Source organism: Chrysochloris asiatica, unplaced genomic scaffold (assembly GCF_000296735.1).
Source record: "Chrysochloris asiatica unplaced genomic scaffold, ChrAsi1.0 scaffold00445, whole genome shotgun sequence".
Lineage (NCBI taxonomy): Eukaryota > Metazoa > Chordata > Mammalia > Afrosoricida > Chrysochloridae > Chrysochloris > Chrysochloris asiatica.
Genome location: NW_006408963.1, coordinates 783,613 through 798,730, shown reverse-complemented (window position 1 = coordinate 798,730; position 15,118 = coordinate 783,613). Strand labels below are relative to the sequence as shown.

General features: G+C 43.2%; 1 pseudogene; it reads right to left on the bottom strand.

The window, feature by feature from the left end:
• Positions 1 to 14,025: 14,025 nt before the first annotated feature.
• On the bottom strand, positions 14,026 to 14,761 carry LOC102816990 (annotated as a pseudogene).
• Positions 14,762 to 15,118: the final 357 nt, after the last annotated feature.

The window sequence follows — 15,118 nt, the reverse complement described above, 5'->3', positions numbered from 1 at the left end:
CTAACAAACTATGGTTAACAGTGGGAAGAATGTGTTTATGTGGAACCTGCACTTAGACCAAGAGGCAGTTGTTAGAAGAGAACAAGGGGACACTGAGTGATTTTAAATCAGGGAAGGTATGTGTCCGGGCTGTATCTTTCACCATACTTATTCTATCTGTATGATGAGCAAATCATGCCAGAAGCTGGATTAGATGAAGAAGCGCGTGGCATTGGAGAAGACTTATTAACAACCTATGATAAGTGCTGTTAAGTCAGTTCTAACTTGTAGTAACCCTGTGTAGGTTTTTCAAGAGCTGCTGGTGGATTTGAACTGCTGACCTTGTACTGAATGTTAAGTCTGGAGTGTTAGTGGACATTTCCCATCTTGCCCTGCATACCATGTTCAGCAATCCTAGAGCATCACTTTTTTGATAAAGGCTTATGGATAAGAGCTGGTGGGGGCTTGAAAACTTACTTAGTGTCTGAGGTTCTTACAGATTCTAAACCATGCTATCTCACAACTGAACTTCAAAATGTTCGAAGTTCTGTTTTCTCCTGACACAAAATAGTAGCTTCTTTACAACACTGGAGGCACTCACTCATCTGTGCCAAGAAATTTGGAAGGCAGATAGCTGGCCAACTGACTGGAAGAGATCTATGCCCATTCCAAAGAGAGGTAACCCAGTGGATGCGGAAATCATCGAACAATATCATTAATATCACATGCAAATAAAATTTTGCTAAAGGTAATCCAAAAACAAGTGCACCAATACATTGACAGAGTACTGCCAGAGGTTCAATCCAGATTCAAAAGAGGATATGGAACGAGGGTTATGACTGCTGAGGTTAGATGGATCTTGGCTGAAAGCAGAGAATACCAGAAAGATGTTTACCTGTGTTTTATTGACTACACATGATGTATGCATCATGACAAGCTGTGGACAACATTGTGGACGATGAGTATTTTGGAACACTGAGTGTGTTCATGAGGAACCTGTACATACACCAAGAGGCACTGTTTCTAACAGAACAAGGGAAAGGTGTGCACCAGGGTTGTATTCAATCTGTATGCTGAGGACATAATTCAAGAAGCTGAATTATGTGATGTGCTTGAAAAGAAAGAAAAGCCCTAGGACTTTTTTTTGTGTGTGTGTATAACTTCTTATAATGAGGGTGGGAGTGATGTTTTTTTGTGACTTAAAAATTTTTAAACAGAATCTGAGGCAGAAACACAAATCCTACCTAGAGAACTTTTAATTTATGCTCCCACAAAATCTGTGGTCTGTTTTCGGAATATTCCTTTTTATTGCGTCTTGTTCCTATTTCTTGAATACATAGCGTCGTCAGGGTTAGGTACCATCGAGTTGGTTCTGGCTCATAGTGACCCTGTGGACAACAGAATGAATCATTGCCTGGACTTGAACCACTGTCTCTATTCTTATATTTGAGCCTATTGTTGAACCTCAATACGTCTCATTGGCGGGGGGTGGGGTGGGGTGTGTCTTCCTCTTTTTTGTTCATCATTCACTTTACCAAGCATGATGCCCTTCTCCAGGGACTGGTCCCTCCTGACAACATATCCAAAGTACGAGAGACGAAATCTTGTCATCCTGACTTCTAAGGAGCATTCTGGCTGTATTTCTTTTTTTGTTTTGTTTTGTTTTTTCTGGCTGTACTTTTTCCAGCACAGATTTGTTTGTTCTTCTGGCAGTCCAGTGTTGTTACTTAGTGCCATCAAGTTGGTTCCTACTCATAGTGACCCTGTCCAGGGTTTTTGAGGAGCAGTTGGTGGGTTTGGACCACTGACCTTGTGGTTTGCAGTTCAGTTCCAAATCTGGCACCAGAACTCAAAAGCATCAATTCTTCTATGGTCTTCTTTATTCACTGTCAAACTTTCACATGCATATGAGGTTATTGAAAATACCATGGCTTGGATCAGGCGTGCCTTAGCCCTCAGAATGACATCTTTGCTCTTGAACACTTTAAAGAGGTCTTGTACAGCATATTTGCCCAATGCAATACATCATTTTATTTCTTGACTGCTGCTTCCAGGAGCGTTGATTGTGGACTCAAGCAAAATAAAGTCTTTGACAACTTCACTCTTTTCTCAATTTATTATGATGTTATTTATTTGCTGTTGTGAGGATTGTTTTCTTGACATTGAGGTGCAATCCATACTGAAGGCTGTGATCTTTGATCTTCATCAGTAAGTATTTTCCATCCTCTTCGCTTCCAGCAAGCAAGGTTGTGTCATCTGCACATTGCAGGTTGTTAATACATCTTCCTGCAATCCTGATGCCACATTCTTCATATAGTCCATTGGTCTCGGATTATTTGCTCAACATATAGATTGAATAAGTATGGTGAAAAGGTACAACCCTGGCACACAACTTTTCTGATTTTAAACCATTTTCTGATTTTAAACAGAATAAGTATTCCTTATTCTGTTCTAATGGCTGCCTCTTGGTCTGTGTACAGGCGCCTCATGAGCACAAGTAAGTGTTCTGGAATACATATTCTTTGCAATGTTATCCATAGTTTGTTAATTATTCGCATAGGCAAATGCCTTTGCATAGTCAATAAAGCACAAGTAAACATCTTTCTGATATTCTCTGCTTTTAGCCAAGTCAGCAATGATGTCCCTCGTTCCACGTCCTCTTCTGAATGTGACTTGAATTTCTGGATGTTGGTGGTACTGCTGCAACTGTTTCTGAATTATCTTCAGCAGAATTTTACTTGCATATTAATGATACTGTTTGATGATTTGTTCGTTCTGTTGAGTCACCTCTCTTTGGAATGGGTACTAAAACGGATCTCTTCCAATCACTTGACCAGGTAACCACCTTCCAAATGTCTTGTCATACATGAGTGATTGATTGCTTCTAGTGCTGTATCAGTTTGTAGAAACATTTCAAATTGTACTTCATCAATTCCTGGAGTCTTGTTTTTCTCCAATGCCTTCAGTGCACCTTGGACTTCTTCCTTTAGTATCCTCTGTTCCTGATTGCTTGGTATCTCTTGAAATGGCTGAACATCGGCCATTTCTCTTTGTATGGTGACTCTGTGTATTCTTTCCATCTTTCTTTGATGGTTCATGCACCATTTAATATTTTGCCCAACAAATCCCTCAGTACTGAAACTGTAGGCTTGAATTTTTAACCTCAGTTCTTTCAGCTTGACAAATGCTGTGTGTGTCCTTCCCTTTGGGAGTTCTAACTCCAGGTCTTTGCAGATTTCATTATGATACTTTACTTTGTCTTCTTGAGCTGCCCTTTGAAATTTTGTACTCAGCTCTTTTACTACATTTCTTCCATTACTTTAGCTTCTCTGTATTCAGTAGCAAGTTCCATTACCTTTTCTGACGTCCACTTTGGTCTTTTCTTTCTTTCGTGTCTTTTAAATGACCATTTTCTTTCTTCCTGTATGATGTTCTTAATGTCATCCCACAATTCTTCTGGCCTTCAGTCATTTGTGTATAATGCATCAAATCTGTTATAGAGATGATCTCTAAATTCAGGTGGGATATATTCAAGGTCACATTTTAGATCTCATGCACTTGTTTTAGTTGTCTTCAGCTTCAGCCTGAACTTGCATATGAGCAATTGATGGTCTGTTCCACAGTCGACCCCTGGTCTTGTTCTGGCTGCTGATACTGTCTCTTCCCACAGATGTAATCCATCTGAATCCTGTGCATTCCATCTGGTGATGTCCATGTGCATAGTCGCCTTTTATGTTGTTTAAAAAAGGTATTTGCAATGGAGAAGTCACTGGTCTTTCAAAATTGCATCACATGATCTCCAGCATCATTTCTATCAGCAATACCATATTTTCCAACTATCAGTCCTTCCTCTTTGTTTCCAACCTTTGTATCCCAATCACCAGTAATTATCAATACATCTTGATTACATGTTTGATCAATTTCAAACTGAAGAAGTTGGTAGAATTCTTTAATTATATGATCACAGGCTTTAGTGGTTGGTACGTGAATTTCAATAATAAAGTGGTCTTCTTTGTAGGCATATTAATAGCATCCTATCACACAGACACATCCACAGCCTCACAGAGATATATTCTATAATCACACTTAGAAACAAAGGCTTTCTTATTTCTCATAGTTCCTGTGTCTCAACTGGTTTCTTCTTTTCTTTGTTCTGGCAATCTTTTATGCTTTCATGTTAGAGGATACCTATTGAACTTTGGTCGTCTTCACATATTTCAGAATGGGGCACTGTAGACCGGGCTGGAATAGGTGACGTTTGCCAATGATGGGATTCACTGTAGGGTAGTCTTGCAAGGATGTATTTTTTGAAAGCATCAGTGTTGGTATCTTTAGTTCCTTCCTCTTGTAATGGACAAATAACCTAGAGAAATGTTTTCCAGTCAGATGCCTAGGACTAGCTGTCAGAACGCAAGTAACTGAGTGGGGTACGAGCACAGCCTACTGGTGCTCTCCAGGCTCAGAGGTCCTTTCTTTTAGCCTCTCCAAAGAAACGTCTAGTGTTCTTCTGGGGTGGGAGAAGGCATTTTGATGTCTAACTTCCTTTTAAACAGATTTCAATGGAACCTCCATATTCACCCCTATTTCCACCACTAATTTCTAGGCCATGTATGAGTTCTGCACCGTAAATTGGGCTGATGTTCAGCTTTCCCAATTTTCTCAGCTTTCTTGGGTCTGCTATATAATGGCCCAAGTTTCCTTGTCACAGCTCTTCTCCCATTATTTTTGTTCTTGGAGCTTTTGCTTTCTAACAAGTAGTTCCCTGTCATTTAGTGGGGTTTCAGGATGGAGAGAAAATAAATGCAGGTGTTCATTCTACCACCTTCACTTCTAAGTTAATGTTATGGGGAGAACAACCAGAAGATTCCCTGGGTGGAAAGAGACAGGGGCTGGCTTAGGCGTGTAGCAGGATTGTCAAGTGGTACTTACAATTCATCTGTGGGGAACCCATGAATTCCCGGGGACACCACTCTGCATATGTGCCTACTTTTCTCCAGCAGCACTATGGAGCCTGGGAGGGGAAGCAAAGAAGTCAAATGGTCTACTCCAACAAGGCCTGAGATATTGCAGGCTGGATATAAAGGAAAAACAAGAGAATTAGGTGACTTAAGTGTGGTTAGACAGGAGAGGTCACGAAGCTTAACAAGCAAGACACAGCTTCCTCTGAGGGAGCAGCTGTCGCCAGAGGCATCTTTACTCTTCTCACCTCATGAGGGGAGAGAGAATTCCCGTCCACATCAGCCTAAAGCTGATTCCCACAAGGCAGAGGTCAGGCATGCCTCCACCCTCCAATCTTTTCACCAATGCTGACACCAGCCGTCCCTCCCACTGCACTCTCTAGTCCGGCTGGTTCAATAATCCATTACAATGTCCACACGGAATGCACAGACCATATGTTACAGAGATGGAGTTGAATAGAGGAGTAATAGGCTGCAACCCAGGGTTAGAAATGGCCCAGGCTACAGTTCTTCAAGAAGCACAGCGTCTCCCCAGCAGTGGCCACAGGAAGGCCTCTCTTTGGTCGTTGGGCAAATCTTCCAAAGCTCTTTGGCTTCACTAAATGCCCGGGACCCTCCTGTCAGCAGGCACTGAGTTCTCTTGCTCTGTGGGCCACGAAGCCCAACATTCTGCTGCCTGCCATTTCTTCAGTTGTGGAGGTTCTCAGCGCACGGCTCCTGGGTCCAAAAAGCAAGCTCCACTCTGGCTCCTATTTCTTCATGGGCATGAGGTCTCTCTTCCCGCCTCTGGGTTGGCTCATTTTAACCTTAGAAGGATGGCAAAACTGACCAATCCCTTCATTAAGATTCCATACACCTTATTTGCATGGTCCCACCCCTATAAGGGAGTCCTGGTGTGGCGCTATGAGCTAATGTGCCAGACTGCAAAGCCGTTTGAACTGCAAGGTCGGTGGTTCAAGCTCACCAGATGCTCCTTGGAAACCCTATACAGGGTCGCCATGGGTTGGAATCGACTAGACAGCACGTAACAACAACAACAACCCCCATAAAGGTCAATGCACCTTATTTAAATTATTAGTGGTTATCTGATCCCTTAGGTACCTCATTTGTCTAGTTTCACCCAATCATTTGGTGGGGTTACAAAGATGATGGCACCAAGGACCACGTGAAGTCACTCACTGCACTGCATCAGCTCTGGCCCCAGCTGATTGGACCAGGAGCAAACAGTTGAGGCAGGAACAGCTGTCTGCAGACCCGTCAATTGCCTATGAGGCTGCCTGGCATGAATGCTCTGCCCAAATAAAGCTGACCGTGATGACTCGGGAACAATAAGATGTTTTCTCTTGAGAATTTGAACTGCAACGAGATAAGAAGCTGAAAGACAACATGGAGAAAGATCACATGGAGTTGTCATGAAGCAGGAGAAGCTGAATGGAAGCAGAAACTATTAATAAAGCAAAAGCAAAGAGATGAAGTAAGGAATAGATAGATGTACTGGGGTGGTTAGGGTAGGAACAGTAGGAGCTGAGTTGCCACAATAGTGAGGGGGAAAGAAAATTCCAGTAGCTCAGGCCTGGGAGGCAAGGGGTGTGGATAAGATATTATCTGGTTCTTACGGGGTGGTCCTACTCTGTCCTATGGGATGTTATGAATCTAAATGGACTTGTCAGCAACGGGTTGTTTGTTTATGTCCAGAGCTGCTTTATTATCTTCTTTTTTTTCCTTAAATGTTTTATTGTGAATTATGTGATAGTTTACATGGGAGAACATTAGTTTTACATTCATTCTATCATATATCGTCTCATTGTCATGGTTACAATCCCCTCCATGCATCATCAACCAACCAAAGGGTATACCCTGCAAGCCTGCCCCCAACACCCCCTGGATCTTCAGCACACAGTCCCTTTCCCTCTCTGGATCTCAAGTCCCCAGCTGCTCCATTGCTCCACGTCATCATCTCAGGCATCACTGCTTCTTTTGGGTAGGGTCCTGCTCTCCGTTCTTCTCTGTTGATGGTCCTAGGGACCTCCGCTCTTAGACTGGAAAGTTAATCACTCCCCTCCTTGCTATAAAACTTCTACCTTTACATTTCCAACCCTCACAATCAGTCCTGATAACAATTATTCACTATTGTATCACAAGAGACCTATCCACATTTCATTTCATCAGCCCCGCCTAGACAGATTGGATACTACTCAGTGGAGATTCTACCTTCCTCCAGTCCCTCTGGATCTAGGTTCCCTCTTGAAAGCTTGTAAGCCAGTCACTTCTTGCCTTTGTAACCCACCTCCCCACCCACCCCCATTTTGGGAAGCCAATGTCCAAGTTGCCCATCCCTGTCTACTCTGTGTGTGGAAGGGGTGGGAATGATCCTTGCTGTAAGGATTTGTCCCCTCTTTTGAGCTACTGCTTCCACAGGTGTAGGTCAAGTTCATCAAATTGTATCAGAATACTTTTTTTCCTCTTCTTTTTTCTTCTGGTTGAGCTCTGATCATCCAGTCATTGAAGCCAGGTCAAGTGGGTATTATCTGCAAGTGTGGGTGTTCTTGTGCATATGTCCTCTCTTCTAATCAGCTGGACGCTTCACTCTCCACTCTAGTCCTCTGTGGCTATGTATTATTGCCTTCTGGGTTAGGATCCATGAAGTTCAGGTGCATGACTATTCCTGGGTTCCTGCCCACATGTGTGAGAGTACTGTCTTCCTCATTCCCACATGAATCCTGCCTTGACAGAGAAACGTGAACAAGTCAGAGAAGTACACTACGTGGCTTCGGTGGGATATGGAAGAGGGAAAGGACAAGTGAGAGCTGGCCTCAAAGGTCAAAGGGCTGGGAAGCTGGTGAGCTCCCATTCAGGCACGGGAGGGGACAGGAAGTTGAAGTGCTAGAAAGAACAGATTGGTGGCTGTGCCCAGAATGTTGGCTTTTGCAATTTAGCAAAATCAATGTTAGAATTTAGCCTCTCACTGTCATCAACCACTGTGCAAGACCGAGCAGAGGCCGGGAAGATCTTTGGAGATAAGAATGTCAAGAAACAAAGGGTGGTAGAGGGGAAAATTGTAAGCCACTGATGAATGAGACTGAAAGCTAGCCCAAGGAATAGCAGCGGAGGGCAAAGTCAAATGAGACTAGGCATCTGGAAGCAGCATTGAACAGAGAGAAAGGGAGTCCTGACTCTTGAAGGGCTTCAGAGTTCAACGTCTTTAGGTCCTAGCCAACATTCATAGAATGAGTTGAATTTGTTCTTCTGGGAACCAGGCCTCGGAGGGTGGTCCTCCATAGAGCATGCACTATGTGCAGTGATCAAAGGTGACAATGACAACAAGTTGGTGACTTCTGTCAGCGCAGAGGTTCATATGGGAAATCTAGGTGTACATAATGGTGACCAGGGTTACATGACCCTCCTTCTAGTTTTCAGGCAGGATAGTAAGTTTGAGAGCTAAACTACTTGCTTCATACACACATAAACGGAAATGATGGCTAACGTAGATATTTATCAAGCCATCCTCTTAGCTGTGTCGCTGAGCTAGGACAAAATCAACAGCAACCTGAGTTCCCAATGCAGCGACACCTGCTTGAGCAGGACAGAGGTCAGTCACAGAGGCTCTTGAGTGAGACTGCCGCATCGGAATCCGGGTCCCACCTTTGACTAGCTGCATAAACACATGCCACTGAAAAAATGGTGATTGAATCCACCAGCTGCTCCATGGAAGAAAGATGAGACTTTCTGCTCCCATAGAGATTTGTAGCTTCAGAAACCCTATACAAATAGCTATGAGTTGGAATGGACTCAGTGGCACACAACAACAACAACCTTCTATAGCTACTATAAGGAATAAGTAAGCTAATATTTGCTAAGTGTTCAGAACAGTGCCCGGGTCATAGTCAACACTACTTAAGTTGACAACAACAAAAATGAAAAACAAACCCTGGGAGGTATGAGAGCCCAACAGGCCTTTAGCCCTAAGGTTTCTGCTGCCTCCAAATGCATTGAGCTTTCCCTTCGGGGGTCTGCATAGGGTTACTGCTGTGATTATTAAGTGCACTCACGTTGGGTCTGACTCATAGCGGTTCTGTATAGGGTTTCCAAGAAGTGACCGGTGGGTTTGAACCGTTGACCTTGCAGTTCAAATATATATATAATCTTTTTATTGTGAATTGAGTGATGGTTAACAGCCAAGATCATCATGTTTACATTCCACACATTCTACACTTTGTTTCATCTCCATGATGACACTCCCCTTCCTGCAACAACAGGAGCACACTTCCTCCCTGTGGCTTCTCTTTCACATGGTAGATCTTATAAATGAACAAAGCAAAAACATTTGATGTGCACATACAAAACAAAAAGATATATATTCTTTAAATGTCCTCAAGGTATATTCTGCAAGCCAGCCTCTTGCCCACAGGCACACAGCTGCTCTGTCTCTCTACGTCATTGCTTCTGCCACTGTCTCTGCTGTCGCCACTTTTCTACCTAGGATCTCATGCTCCACTCATGCTCTTCCTTTTTGATGGTCATGGGATCATCTGTTCCTGACATGAAAGATGAACTCCTCCCCCATTTTAGTTACACATCTAGTTACACAATTAATCCTGCTAACAGTTACTCACAATGGAATCATAAGATCCGTCAGCATCATCTCGCATCCCCTTTCACCAGATCCATCTGGAGAAGAGGGAAACTATTGAATGGGGATTCTACCTTACCTCCATCGTTCCGAAACAAAGCACACTCATGAAAGCTTGTAAGCCAGTCACTTTATGCCTTTGTAGCCTCCCATTTTTGATACCCAATGTCTAGATTACTTGTCCCTATCAACCCAGTGCCCTGAGGAGACAAGCTTGTTCATTGATATGAAGAATCCTTTCATTCCGGTTGAAATTTTGAACAACTGCATCCACCAGCAAAGTTCAGTTCACCATATTGTAGCAATTGATACTTGCTCACAGTACCAAGCATCTTTATTTTCATCTAGTTGAGTTCTGGTCATCCAAGCGAGGTCAAATGGGTACTAGCTGCAAGTTTGGGAGTTCACACACGCCTCCCTCAAAGCTACCTTGTGGTCCAGTGCTTACTTTCCAGTGCCACACCAGTACTCCTGCATGGGAAGGTTTGGTAAAGCTCAGGGTTTATCTAAGCTGTGGAATCTAAGAGTATTCCCATGCATAAGAATGGAACCCCAAAGGTCACACCCACCGTGTCTAGGTAGATGAGAAATGAACCCTGCCTCACAGCAGAAGTCATCAGAGGGACTTGACTCTGACATGAGGAAGGGGGTAGAATAATTTTATAACTGAAAACTTCAAGTCAGTCTTCACATGGGTTTTTGGTCCAAATACATCCTCCTTGTATGGTTTGAAGAATTTCAAGTGAAGAATTTAATTTAGACTGGTTCCAGATTGGGAGTGCCTCAAACAGAAGTCTTCTCTTGAGGAACTCAACCTCAAGTCAGGCTTGAAATAATTCTCATATTTAAAGTTTTCTCATTAAGAAAAGTGAACAGCTGACAGTCAACAACCACCAAAAAACAAAAGGAAACAAGGTAGCATGAAAGCGAATGAGTTCAACAACAGAAATGATAAATTTGCCATACGCATTTCAGATGTTAGAATGATTAGACACCTTACAAGAGAATTATATCTAAAATATTTAAAGAAATAAAAGGAAGTTTGAAAATCCAATGAAGGAATAAATAGATCTGAAAAGAACAGAAACATGTCTAGAAAATTAAAATACAAAGCAAGCACCTCAGTATGCAGACTAAATGGTATACATAGCAACTGAAGAGAAAATTGTGAATTGGAAGCTGTATCTAAACAAATGATGCTAATGCAGTTTAAAGAGATGGATGAAAAATAAGCTGAGATTAAGAAACATAAAAGCTAGAGTGAGACGGTCTAACAGACATCTAATTAACATTCCAGACGGATATGGGAGATTACTGTAGCATTCAATCTGTAATACTCAAGTATTCTTATAATTATTGAAAGACATTCGTTCTCAGATCCAGGAAGTCCACAAAAATCAATCCATACCTAGGGCAACAATTTAGGGTCTTGGTGTGGTGCTGTAGTATAAGCACTGAGCTGTTAACCATAAGATTGGCAGTTCAAGCCCACTCTCCACTCGTTGGAACCCCTATACTTACTTGATGGCACTTAACAACAACACTACACTAAAGGAAAAAAGAAAGCAGTTAACAATGATGAATTAGACTGCTGCTTTCTTTCTCAACAGCAACAACGTCAATAGATAATTCTCTACTCAGCAGAACTATCTTTCAAGATTAAGGACTGAATAAAGATATTTTTAGACCAAATGTTTGAAAAATCTGATTTTAGACCAAAAAACAAAACCCAAACCCAAACCGAGTCTATCACCATGTGACCTTCACTAAAGGATCTTCAGGCAAAAGGCAATTTAGTCCAGAAGAAGGAACGGAAGCAAACACAATGGCAAATATGTAGGCCAATCTAGATAAATATTGATTATACAAAACAATGAAAATAACCCTTCATTTGTAGGAAAATAAGAGCCAGTCTAGAATTAAGACATGGCACAAGAGTGTAGAAGTTGGGAGTGGTGATGAGTTGGAACATTTTGTTGTGAAATGCCATTGAGTCTGTCCAATTCATAGTAACCCTGTTTCTGAGGAGCACCTGGTGGATTTGAGCCACTGACCTTGCAGTTAACAGTCCAGTGCTTATTCTAAGAGGACAGATGTATTAGTTATCTATTGTTGTTGTTGTTATGTGCCGTAGAGTCGATTCCAACTCATAGTGACCTTGTACAGGGTTTCCGAGGCTGTAAATCTTTATGGGAGCAGAAAGCTTCATCTTTCTCCCGTGGAAGAGCTGGTAGTTTCAAACTGCTGACCTTGAGGTTCACAGCCCCGATTTGTAACCGCTACACTACCAGAGCTCCTTTGCTGTGTAACAAATCACTCCAAAACATAATGGTGCGGGGGAGTTCCGGCAAGATAGCCGATTAGGGAGGCATGCTATATAGATCCTCTACAACAAAGAAATGGGAGACCAAATGAAACAGACACAGAGGACAATCCTGGGACCCTAAGCTTCAGAGGAAAGGTTAGGGCAGTGGGGCGGTGAAAAGACCAAGCTTCCTAGTAAAAGGCGAAGGGAGACTGACCGGTGAAGGAGCTGCTTGGTCAGACGTGGCGGGCCATCTTGAACACTGCGAGCAGCTTTGGAGAGACAGAGAGACGGCAGCCTGATGGCGCAGATTCACAGGGCAACAGAAAAGATGTGATAACCCTGGATAACAGAGGTGAGACTGGCCCCCACCCTCATCTCCCTCCAGTGCAGACCCCGCTCTTCGGGTGTTTCCGAGCCACGTGGTGTGAGTCGGTCTGAGGCAGTACCTGAGGCCGCCTTGGTACCTGGATTCAGGCGGGCTCTGCTCCAGATCTATAGACCCCATAGAGCCAGAATTAGACTAACAGGAGCCTTCCTAATCAGACACCCAGCCCCTAGCTACCCTCTGGTTAGGACAGACACTGAAACTAGCAACCTGAAGGGCCTCCGTGTACTACTTCCAGATTGGGGGCCCTGAACACAGACAACACCTAGGTCTATAGGAACTGCATCCAGACTGTGAGTTCCTTGACTGGCAGGAGCCCCCCAGAGTTTTCTCCTCTCTGGGTCCAACAACTGCACTGGCTTTTGTTTATTTTTCCTTTTTTATTGTTTTGTGTTTTTTTTTTGGGGGGGAAGCTATTCTTTCTTCTCCTTCCTCCTCTTTTCCCCTTCCCTTGATTTTCCCCTACCCTTTTTATCTTGGCTTTTGTTTTTCTTTCTGTTTCTCATTTTCACCCTCTTCTCCTTTTTTTTTTTAAATAGGATTTTATTATGAGGTTTACATGGAGATTTACACTCATCCTATCGTATTTTGTTTCATTGGAATGATTACAATCCCCTCCATGCATCATCAAATAACCAAAGGGTACGCCACACAGGCCTGCCCCCTGGCCGCCAGCACACGGCCTTTCTCCCTCCCTGAGTCCAGTGTTTCGCAGCCGCTCCATCTGTCCACGTCATTGTCTCTGTCTCCATCCCTGGTGTCACTGCCTCTCTGGATAGGATCCTGCTCTCTGTTCTTCTCACTTGATGGTCCCAGGGACCTCTGCTCCTGGGCTGCAAAATCAATCACTCCCCACCTTTTGTCCAAAACCATCTACCTCTATATTTCCTAGCCTCACAGTCAGTCCTGATGGCAATTATTCACTATTGTACCATAAGAGTCTTATCCCCATTTCCTTTCGCCAGCCCGGTCCCAACAGATTGGAAATCATTCAATTGAGGTTCTACCTACCCCTGCCCCCACTGGAACTAGGTTCCCTCTTGAAAGCTTGTAAGCCAGTCACTTCTTGCCTTTATTGTTGTTGTTAAGTGCCCTGGAGTCAATTCCGACCCATAGCAACCCTGTGCAGGGTTTCCAAGGCTGTAAATCTTGACAGGAGTAGAAAGCCTCATCTTTCTCCTGTGAAGCGGCTGGTGGTTTCGAACTGCTGACCTTAAGGTTCGCAGCTCGATTCATAACTACTATGCTACCAGAGCTTCCCTTTATAGGTGCCCCCATTTTGGATAGCCAGTGTCTAAGTTACCCATCCCTGTCAACCCTGTGTACCAAAGGGGTGGAAGTGATCCTCGCTGTAAAGATTTGTTCCCTTTTTTGAGCTACTACATCCATAAATATAGGTCAAGTTCATCAAATTGTAGCAGGTTACTCTTTTCTTTTTCCTCTTCTTTCTTCTTCATTGGGTGTTGAAGTGTTGGCCATGGAGATGTTGAAAATGTATTTCTGGTCCTAGGACGAACTAAGAAGTTAAATCATTTCAAAATGTGCAAAGCAAATATCCTCTTCAAGTTAACAAGGTTTCTATAAAGTACCATTAAAAGATTCACAAGTTCTACACAATAAACAACCATATAGGTGGCAATCTAATTCAGGTTTCCAGCATCAACTGCAAAATGTTATTCAACAAAAACTGCAATTCCATATGGCAGCTTGTCAGGTAATCAGTCAGACTTAAATTTCTCTGGATTCTTGCAACTGTTGTGGTGACTTAGGGCATCTCACATTCTATTTGACTGAGAGCACAGGTTGGAGGAGGTGAAGCCAACAGTGCATTGTGTCACTTCAGCGATACTATGATGCCTCCTCGCTTTTCAACAATTTCTTCTAGGCTAGTCTCTGAGCTATTCTTGCTGGGATGGGCTTAGATTTTTTCTTCTTCAAATACATCAGGTCTTGGTTTAGAGTTGTTAAATTTTTTAATTTTCACTGTGTAAATGAGCAGACATGTCAGGGAATAACTCAGTTCCGGGACCAGGATGGTCAAAATGCAGTCAAGATACAATTTACTGGGCTGGGGAAAGGAATGCTCAGTGCTCCATGTGAGGAGAAATGCTGTATTGTCCATGGAGCCTGCCATCAGTGCAAGTCTTTGAAGATGCCTGGTGGATCGGTGGATCATGTTCTAGCCTCCATTCCTTACTTTGCCGTGGTGATACAGGATGTAGCACTCAAGAACTATATGCAGAATCCACAAAATAACTTTTCCAAGGATTACAACTGTCTGAACTTCCAATGAGTTCATGTATTTTCTGGACACTTGTCCTCATATAGATTAGGGTAACAAGCACCACGTGTATTAACAACAAGAGAAGAGGATGAGATCTGGGTCTAAAGTGAGCACACAGTGAGTAATGTGGGAGAAGGTGGGTATCCAGAAGGGGGTCATCCTCAGTACTTTGAAAACCATCCTAGGAACCCTCCTCCATCCTGCTTGCAGCTGCCATTTCTGGATACCTGAGGCTGAAGTCCCGGCCAGCCCAGAGGGCCTTTCTTTCTGTGCCCCGGCACAGCAGGCAAAGCTGGACTTTTTATTGTGAATTGAGTGAAGGTTTACAGAGCAAATCATCAGTTTACATTCAACAAATCATTGCTTCAGAACAATGATTGAAATCCTCTTCATGTACCAACAGTTTGCAGCATTTACCTCTATTCACGTTAACTCCTGCACTCTTCCCTGTCTCCCTGACCTTCATCTTTCCTCTGCTAATCTTCCACTGGTATATTGCCTGCCCTGTCATCCATGTTAATATGTGTCTACCCTCTAGCCTGTGAATAATTTGCCCCCGCAGCCCCTGTAACCA